The sequence below is a fragment of the Diadema antillarum genome, unplaced genomic scaffold, assembly GCF_040938485.1.
Source record: "Diadema antillarum isolate AM-2024a unplaced genomic scaffold, OU_Dant_1.0 scf00000038, whole genome shotgun sequence".
NCBI lineage: Eukaryota > Metazoa > Echinodermata > Echinoidea > Diadematoida > Diadematidae > Diadema > Diadema antillarum.
In genome coordinates this window covers 3570600-3580955 of record NW_027270927.1, presented here as the reverse complement: position 1 = coordinate 3580955, position 10356 = coordinate 3570600, and the positions used below count along the sequence as shown (strand labels likewise).

Below are 10356 nucleotides of genomic sequence, written 5' to 3'. Positions count from 1 at the left end.
ATGCTGGTCACTTTATGGTTGCGAACTGCGGAATCGGATGTAGCATCTAGGTTCTACTGTGCCTGTGGTATCCCTGAATTGAGGGAGTATGTATACTGATATGTAGCAGACAGACGGATGGGAGGGGAAATTCCCGTCTTACGTACGTAGTGTAGTCACAGCCACATTCACAGGCGCTTGCGCCACACCTCAAGGTTCCATAACCGCTCTGTAGCAGAGTGCGACGAACAGTTGCAGGATCGAATGGCAGATTTCTGAAATAAGATGTAATACAGTATGTATGTATACGTTTATTTCTGGTTTTATTCACTTTATGTATGTGTGATTCAAAGAGATAAACTGCGTGTTCTAGGAAAAATACTACGGGCTATAAACGCAGGATCTTGTCGAGCACAGTCCCACATGTACAAAATGGTGTCACGGAGCTGAGTACTAAAGGCCTCCATTGACCGAAAGACATGAAGATCGGTCTCTATCTCAAGTGGTCGTTGGGGATACACTAGACCGACCAGACGTGTATAGTTAGGGATACACTATTATTTGTTCCGCAGAGGCTGCGTCTTGCTTCACGGAATTTCCTCCTCTACGGAGAAGAGCTGATAAAGTAAAAAAATATAGACTAGACCTAGATCTATAGAATCTATAATAAAAGACTCCTCTGGACAGACAGATTTTTCTGTCTAGTAGGCCTAATGGTAGATAATGCCTCAAATGATATGCTCTGTAATCAAATGTACCCAGTCAGTATAACTTAGACCTATGGATTTATGGTATTTGGGGGACTGACCATACATGTCCCTACATCAGATAAGAAGCCCCCTGTGAAAAGACAGATACCATTGGTCTAAGTATAACTGTGAAGAAGCGCCCCAGCCAGGGTTACTACAATGTATAAACGCACAGCTGTGTAGAGGCTAGCCCGACCAGATGCCGTGCGGCGCATCTTACTTTCTGGTTGCTATGTATTTCATGAAATTTTAATCACTTTGTGCTGTTCAAATATTTTCATCATCAAATTTGATGTGTTATATTCTGTTACTTGTCTTTATTACTGGTACCGTAGTTATGGGTAAACTCGGCCTAGCGGGTAAAGTCGGCCGCCAGCACGCATAGTACAATTTTATGTACTGTACGCGCTGGAGGCCGACTTTACCCGCTAGGCCGAGTTTACCCATAACTATGGTATTTGTTTACATTTTGAGTCAACATTCTTCAATTATTCATGTGGCAAAAAAGAACAGTGAAATTAATAAGCTTCACAAATACTGTAAAACGAGGAATTTTCGCGTGCATTTTAATTTCGCGATTTTCGCGAGCGCCAAAATTCGTGAAATTAAAATGCACGCGAAAGCTTTTGTCTACACTACATGCATTGAATGCCAGTAGCAATTCGCGAAAATTTCATGCTGCGAATATATCATGTTTTACAGTATATGGATGGCTTGAAGTAAAGGTTGCCAAAGTGTAATAACTAAAAAGATTTATTAAATGAAGTAGTTTCCAAGTAATTAGATGTATTTGTGGAGCTGACTAAATAGTAACCTGTTGAGGACAAGTCCCGAGTATACTCGGGCAAGTGTCTATGGGAAATGCGTGTTGTAGCAAAATCACTCCATACTCAACGGGTTAAGTGCAACCAGCATTTGGGCTGCAGATAGTAGGATTTTCGGACTTGTATGGGGTAGTATTGCATATCAAATCCACCTTAAATACTTGAATTTGATTCAGTTTGAATACGTACAGATGTAGTTCAATTGTTTACAACTGGCGTCGTGAAACATTTGGTTCCTCAGATACATAGTCCCTTTCTGTCCGAATTTCTGACTTTTGTTGATTTGGTCAAGCAAAATCTGTGAGAACGATACTGTTCTTCTCTACGGATTTGAAACCTGTGCCCATGCGCTAGCCAGTAGCAGTGTAGCATTTTGATAAGGCGCTCTCGCTGTGCAAAATCTTGTGGCGCCCAGCAGCTCTCACTGGAACCCCATTCGGCACTCTTCATGCATATATTCATATCATTGATAATATATGTGCAATGTGCCATGCAAAGGTTGTTTCGAAAAATGAAAGAAGGAACGTGGGGTATGGAGTTAAACTTGTAGAAAAACGTCTTTTAACCTGTTGAGGACGAGTCCCGAGAATACTCGGGCAGGCATCTATGGGAAATGCGTGTTGTAGCAAAATCTACCGTCCTCAACGGGTTAAGGACCATAGGATCAGTCTGGAATGAGCAAGTGCACGAAGGGTATGAATTAGATACGAAATGTATAAAAGTAAACCGTTTGCTGGTGAAATAGGGCACTTTTAGAGGTGCTTAAATATGTGTTTCTTTTTTCTTTGTACAGAGATACCACTCTGTTGACTTAGGGCACTCCCACAGTATAACTGTGTGTAATGGAGCGCCCCAGAGTTATCTAAGGATGTAACCTTGCATCACAAAACCAACAAAAAGTCACCAGACTTGGATTTCTAGTTAAGGGCAGATTCTGAAAGAGCAGAAGTTAAGCTTTAAAATGATGTCATAACTCAATTTAATTGGACTCTCTGAACTAGATCTAAACAAAATACCGGTATGCATTTTAGAAAAACTGCTAAAGCCACAACTTCATGTTCATTTATGATCCCAAACTTTGAAATACATAGAAGAAAAATATTCTGTCAGAAAATATGAAAAACTCAAGATTGACTAGGTTGACCCATTTCACCTATTTTGAGTCCTCACGTAACATCAGGGCATGCGACTTTTGGTTGGTTTTTGTGATGCATGGTCACATATAGCCCTGAGTGGCCAGATTTGTAACTCTTCCAAGTCCACTCACTCAATATCAGTGAATGAACAGGAAGGTTTAGATTCATGAATAGAGAATGCCAGAGTAGTAGTCATAGAGCTGTTTGCCACTTGTGTCCATCCAATGCAATATGAGAACACAATTTGTGTGATATTAAACAAACTAATGTAAAAAATTAAATAAAATGGGTAAGTTAGCAAAAAATTCACTTGGCATTTGAGCAGAGGTCCCAAAACTTGTACTCTGCAACTTGAACATTTTAATCCAGGGAAGTTATGCATTTAGAGAGCAGGAATTCTTTCTAAGTAAAAGTATGCATTCCCGTGACTTGTTATTGACACATGTGAAAGGTAATAGTGTTCCCCCTGCTTTCTGAAAAAGGTAAGCCAAGGGCTCTTCCATTTTGAAGAAATATGAATGTATGTTGAATTCTGTATATTTCTTTATTGTCTTCCAGTGACTTCACAATTATTGCTTTATAGTCTTGTTGACACTTTTTTTTTTTTGACAGGCACTACTTTTATTGGAAAATAGAATTTGTTTTGATTCATACTTCTGCACAGCATGCCTGAGTGACCCTAATCTATAAATCCTCTTTTCTCTGTTTTTTTTAATGAAACTGCACCTTCGTACTCTCACTTTTTTCAATTACTATTTGATGGGTTGGGATAGTCCAATTTTAACAAGTTTAGATATTAATTCAAAGCTTGGAGCTTAGTCTTATGAACTATGTGAAAATTGGAAATAAGTTTTGCCTATGTTTTGTGAAATTTGAGCTTGGTAATCACAAATGCCATTATACAGAGTGCACGGTGTAAGTTAAATTCTCTTATTGCAAATATAGGGGCCAGATTGTCACCTTTGGATGTCTTGTTTGACAGGATTTTCATAAATTTGCTAAACTCTGCTTGAGATTTGGAGCATTATCTTTGTGCACATATACTGCATTTTCTTTATTGAAAGAACTTCGGGCAAAATTGTTCTTTGAACATCTGTTTGTTTGCTTGTTTGTTTGTTTGTTTATTTTTGTGATTGGCTATCTATTAGAATAAAAAATGTGTGTATTGTCGGAATTTTAGGATGCAGTGGGATGGAAGTTGCAGCCATTCTTGTGTCACAGTAGTGGTCACATTCAAATGTGGGGTACACATGCTAGAAACATCTCCCATATGTGTGTCTGTGTGTGCTGGTGACATGACATTTGCCTCTGCGGCAATTGCTCCAGTCTCTCCTCTAAGGACTAAGTGTTAGAGTTAGGGTTGTGATAGGGTTTTAGGTTTAGGTTAACTCTTAATGTGCCATGCCCAAAACCCCTAACGTGCCAGAGGTTTTTACTTAACGCCAGAATGTTTCGAAACTGGACTGACAATGTAATTTAAAACTACCATATCTTTGAAACTATCGATTTTTTTTAATTGAGTTCTACACAACAAATATCGAGAAATGATTGTTCTTTCGTGTCATGTAGTCAGTTTGCCGTAATATCTATCTGAACCTAAAATATTGCAGAAACAATTAATATCATCAAAAAATTATTAGAATATTTTGTGTAGTATGAAAAGAAACAGTCAGTCGTGGTTTTTCTTCAATAGAACGCTCCCTTGACTCTGTGAGAAAGTTTTAGAGCTACATCTCCCCTTTCAAATGATAGCAAAATTGTCTTCTAGAATTGTATGATTCCAAAGATACAAGCAGTTTATTTTGTCTTAGCAATTTCTTTTTCTGCCTCAATAATTCATTCCCAAATCTGAGTCCTTTAGTCCCAGATCCTGTATTTGAAACTAAAGTAATTGTCCCGGGCCCTAGAAGAGTGTCTTTTGTCCACTTGAGAAGGAAGCACCTACTAATCCTGCTTTTGTCTATGCGGACTGCGGGCGGGCGTACTCTATTGAAATCGGCAGGCCTTTATCAGCGAGGGATTTGTGCGCGCGCAATTCCTTGGTAACGGCGGAGATAATCCGAGTACTGATTGAGTACAATACACACTAGTGGTTGCTAGGGGCAGCTTGAAGGATGAACATAACTCCTGAAAGCGAAGATGCTGCCATGATCTGACTGATAAAAGTGTACACGCCTTCCGGATTTTTTTTTTCTAACGCCGTATCCAATCAAGAATCCGATCAACCTATCGCCAGCCGCTGTCATTCCGATCACAACATTACTAAAATATTTAAACAAAATTAATTCACGATAGTATACCACTTACATATTTATTGCAAATCCAGGAAAATCAAAGTGAAGTGGGTTTTGGCTAGAAAACCAGTTCAATCTCACCACCACGAGGTCAGTCGTTCGGAGTAACAAACCACGTTCTTGCAAGCCCAGCGCTGGTGTTTGAAGCCACGAGCGTGCAACTGAAAAAGCTCACCATTCATTTCATGATTGGGTAAAATAGCACTACGTAGGGCTGAGCCCTCTCATTCTCGAAACGATCACCTCACTTAGAAATAGTAAATTTCAATAACGCTGTACTTGTGAACTATTCGGCTATAGTTGTGAAGTAACTAATCTTGCAAACAAATAAATTCTGTCGGATTTGAAATTTTCAAAAGTCAGATCAGAACAGAACAGCGAAAATAAAAACGCATTGTGACAAGACACTGAAACATGACACAGATAAACAGTGAAAGGAAAGGCAGCTTGCGCATATCATGATGAAGGGGCAAACAATGCAATTACATTCAACGAAATTATTACGGTAAAGAATAATCAAAAGCCCCCCGAGCAGGCCTGATTTGTATAGCAAAATTGGTAACAAGAAGACAAAACTGAAGGTGGTGATATATGGAGTCTACACTTGTGTAAACGACAAATATGAAATCAAGTTTTACATTGCTGGTATGCTTTTTCGATGTTTGCTGTCTTTGATTGTCTTTAGTCTCATTCGCTAATCACATTTGATTATCTGAATATGACATTATTCAGCGGCACATTCCTTACTTTCGCATGGCGTAGGAAATCTCTAGCGCCTGTCAATATTGGTTTCACCGAGCGATTTGTAACCATCAGAATCATTTTGATCTTTCATGGAAATTATAACATCACTCTATTACTGAAGTTCCTTCATTGGTTTATAATAGCCGATGGATGTTAGTTCCGTACTTGAATTCAAACCTATCATTTACCTTCATTGCGCTGTGACACAGTTTTCACGAAGCAGCATCATCCGACATTTCTTTCCTTTTTTGTGTGATCTCCAACACTGATTTACTCCAAGGACTGAACAGCGGGATTAGAGTTTGAAGTTTTCAAGATCTGTATGCTAACAAATAGTTTGACGTTACTTTGCATTGGTCATGCTCTCTCTATCTGTCATCTAAAGTTCTACGTAATAATAATCTTGAGGGATTTGCTTGAGTTTGAACATTTTCCTCTTCACCTGCGACTCGGGGAAAATAGCATGTTTCCATAAGAAGTAGGAATAAAACGATAAGCACAGCTCAACAAATAATATAAATACGTGAATATACTTTAATTCTGTGTCTCACTCAGCGATGAATGTTTGGAAACCTATCAGATTTTAGGTTTCGAGCTTCCTAAACAGTTGCAATCAAAATCAGACAAGAAAACCCGTTTGCGAATTTGATATCGGCTGTCTACGAATTACTGATCGAATTCTGTTCTACTTTATCGAGTCTGTGCTGTATAGGCACGATACTCTCTCCAACATTGTGTCTGCATCATCGCTTGGCGATAAACGATACTGCTTTGATTTTTGTCATCATGAAATAATAAATTGATCATTTTGCGTGGTTGAATAAACAATTACTATGATACACCAATCGGCTGTCGATGGTTCTTTTTTGTTTGTTTTCTTTTTTGTTTTTGTCTGTTTTTGTTTTTTGGCCAAAAGAAATAAAATATATATTCTTGACGTTCGCAACGATTCCGGTCGCTAATTCGAGAGTACGTAGTTAGAGACATTTGCTGTTCCCATACAGCCAAAGTTGTTTACACGCCATTTATAGCCGGAAAGCTACAAGAACTAAAACATCCTTCAAAATACGGCAGCAAAATGACAAATCATACGGAGAAGGAGACATGCACAATGCGTGAAAACTAATTTTCTTCAAAATGTATAGGGAAAAGAAGAAGCGACATAATAAGAGAGAAGGCACGGCGAAAGAGGTAGGTACCCTACAGTATATGAAGACCAACTGAAGAGAAACTCTAAACAAAAGAAAAGAAAAAATGCAACAGTGAACGCTAGCACAAAAACAAATGCTAGTACAGTGTACATGGAAAACATCATAGTTTGGCCGCTTTTCACGTGCACATCGTCACATACAGAGAATCAGGCGCTATAATGTTCTTTCATATCCGTGGAGTTGAACCAATACAGCCAGTTTACCCCAAAATCACAGAGAATACTAGATAGGTTTATTTAGTCACTTTTGTAAGTTCATTAGTATTGGTACTATTCGCATGTCGTCGCTCAAAACAACAGCTCTCTTCGCGCTTTGAGAACGCTGCCTACAATAAATTTTGAAACTGAACTGAGCAAAATAATGTTCATCTTCAATGCTCTATATTTTGTCTGAAATTCCGAAATACTAGATTTCTACTTTGATTTTCATTTCGCTTCGAACTATAGGAGACGACGATCACGCCAAAACAAACTAGGAACTACGTGTGGTACCAAGCGGCATAGTTTACAGGTCTACTTTCCTTTCACTGTACACGTGCATAGACAAGAACAAAAGCGTTTTCTTCTTTTGTATGCCAGCGTGGGGACGATTAGTGAAGTTCAACAAAACAAAAGGATGAAAGACTTGACCGACGAACGAAAGCTTACCGTATCTGAGGGACAAAATCAAAGCAGCTTCCCGCCGGACAGCATCCAAGCGGAACAATACAAGTGGAACCGCATAGACAATACACGCAGATTCAATAGCATACACACGCGTGGTTTACCAATGAGTCTTTTGATCTATACACATCACGCAGAGGGTGCGCTCGCTGCGGATTTTCCCGACGCGAAAAAAATACGTCTAGCCGAAGAATCACGTATTTACTCGAAATTTTCCAATGTAAGCATACTCATATTTCTAGTGGAAACGATGGCTATGCTAGTCAGCTGCCAGTACATATCATTGTCAGTTTCTTGGTGTAACACATTATGGTACCATAAGAACTTAAATGACCAATGTTTTTCGTGCTCTTCTTTGTCGCCGATCGGCGACCATGGCACGTCAGGACTAAGGTCGCCGTTCGGCGACCATGGCACGTTAAGAGTTAAAGTGAGAATCAGGACTAGAATTAGGGTTATTTTTTTGGGGTAGAATGTATGTTTGGCTTAGTGTGCAGATGTTTCATGGGAGCAATTGTCGCAGCTGAGCAAATGTCATGGAAGCATGTGCCGCACATGTCCCTATTTTAGCCATGATATTTCACATGTTGATGGTGTCCAATAGTTGTGTAATGTTATGTGAGGAACAACTGACTGTTCATAAAATACAACATAAACTTTTTGCTGTGAGTATCCAGTTCATCAGGAGGGGAATTGTTTGAAATTTTGAGAAGAAATGAATACTTTAATAATAAGAAGAATATGATATAATGAGATATATATTATAATAAGAATATTCTGCACTCTGTGTCTGAGGTTTCTGTTGAATGAAATACAAAACAGCACAATGGACATCCAAATTTATGGCATTTTTTTTTTGTTTGCCTTATCAATGAGTCTTTAAAAAAAATGATATTCAGAATGTAGTGTTCACAGCACCAGTAGCACTCACCGGACTGCCCTTTGCCTTTGTAGCATTTGGCAAGAGAGGGCAGTATACTGTTTATCAGTCAATAGAAACTTGTGGAGATATTTCTTTTTCACAGCCAGGGGCTGGAACCTTCTTTCAATATACTGTACAATGAGGAATATTCGCGTGCATTTTAATTTTGCGAATTTCACAAGAGCCAAAATTAAAATGATGCAAAGGCTCTTGTCTACACTATATGCAATGAATGCCAGAGGCACTTCGCAAAAATTTAATGCAGTGAAAAAGGCCGTCGGCTCCAATTCGCGAAAATTTCATGCCGCTAAAATAATCATGTTTAACTGTATGTAAGTATTATTATTATCATCTTTTAAAAGTACAAATATGCATTTCTTTTTAATCAGGTTAATTGATGAAGCTGTACACATTTCCAACATTGATACATTAGATGAGAATTTTTGAAGGAAAGAGAATAGAAACAGTTCTCAAGTTAAATTTAAAAATATCATTTTAGGGTTGGATGCATGCCATATGACTCTCTCTGTCTCTATCTCTCCAAAATATGTAATGACTGCAAAACTCTAAGACCTAGTTTGTGTAAATCATGAGCAAAAGGAAAGGAAAGATTAAAGTTTGAACTCTTCTACTTTAAACATATTATTGGCAATATCTAGAACGGAATTCTGCTTTCTGGCAAGAATTTTTTTTTTTTACCTTGTGCTGTGCAAGCCACAAGCTGTTGAAAAATAATTGTTTTTTTAACAGTATATATGGCTATTTATAAACAATACTTACAATACAATATTATCTATTAACTATATGTGACTGTGCATCTCAAAACGAACAAAAAGTCGCACCCCTTGATTTTACGTGAGGACTCAAAAATGGTGAAATAGTTCAACCAAGTCAATTTTTGACTTTTTCATATTAGTTTTGTGAAAGAGCTATTCTTCTTCTACTCTATTCTTCAGTTTGGGATCTTAAGATGAATGGAAAAGTTTGTTTTTAGCAGTTTTTCTACAACCCTTTTTGGGGGATGAGTAGAATGATCAGGTATGTCATTGAGGCCACTTTTCATGTCTTGAAATCCTTTGCACACTCTTCACTTTCGAGTCTAATAACTTTTGAAAGGATGCTGCTACTGCTTTGAAAGTTAGCATTAATCATGTCCAGAATGTGTTAATAGAACATGCTCAATTTCAGCTTTTAAATCTGATAATCCCTTCATTGTTGTTGCTCCAGTGGTTTACATCCTGTGTTTTGTCCTTTTCATGGCACAGCTAGCACGGTGTGGTAAAGATTAAGCGCTTGAATAGACCTTGTACTTCAGAGCCTCTTTTCTCAGTTCACACTTTTCAGAGTGTGTGCTTTCTTTCCAGTATTTAGGTAGGTTAGGGGAGTCCATTTGAATTGAGTTATACATCATTTTTAAGCTAAGAGTCTGCTCTTTCAGAATCTGCCCTTAACTAAAAATCCATGTCTGGCAATTTTTTGTTGGTTTTGTGGAACAGGGTCACATATTATTTCACCTTATTAGCAAAACTTCAAAATGTCATAACGTCCTTATTTTTCATCTGATTTCAGTCAAATTTTACTCTTTTTTATCAGACTGACTTACATTTGGACTAGATTTCTCCTTTAAGACTCCTGTGCCAGCTCCCCATTGTGATAAAGTCATATTGATGTTAAAGGGATGGTACAGTATTGGTGGAGATGAGAATTGGGCTTTTAACTTTTTGCAAGATACCAAGAAAACACTTTTGATATAGTAGATGCATACCATTTAAGAGGAATTCAAAGTTTATTTGATGAAATACAGTTTGGAATGACTGAAACATCCAACAACAAAA

General features: G+C 38.1%; 1 protein-coding gene across 2 annotated transcripts in view; it reads left to right on the top strand.

Moving 5' to 3' along the window:
- Positions 1-214: 214 nt before the first annotated feature.
- Positions 215-10356, top strand: part of LOC139710501 (uncharacterized) — a 112211-nt gene continuing 102069 nt past the window's right edge. Inside the window, exon 1 of one of the 2 annotated variants that reach the window (XM_071622436.1) lies at positions 215-274. The gene's annotated coding sequence lies outside the window, so the exon portion shown is untranslated. The remainder of the gene's footprint in view (positions 275-10356) is intronic. The other variant, XM_071622444.1, reaches the window with a different exon arrangement.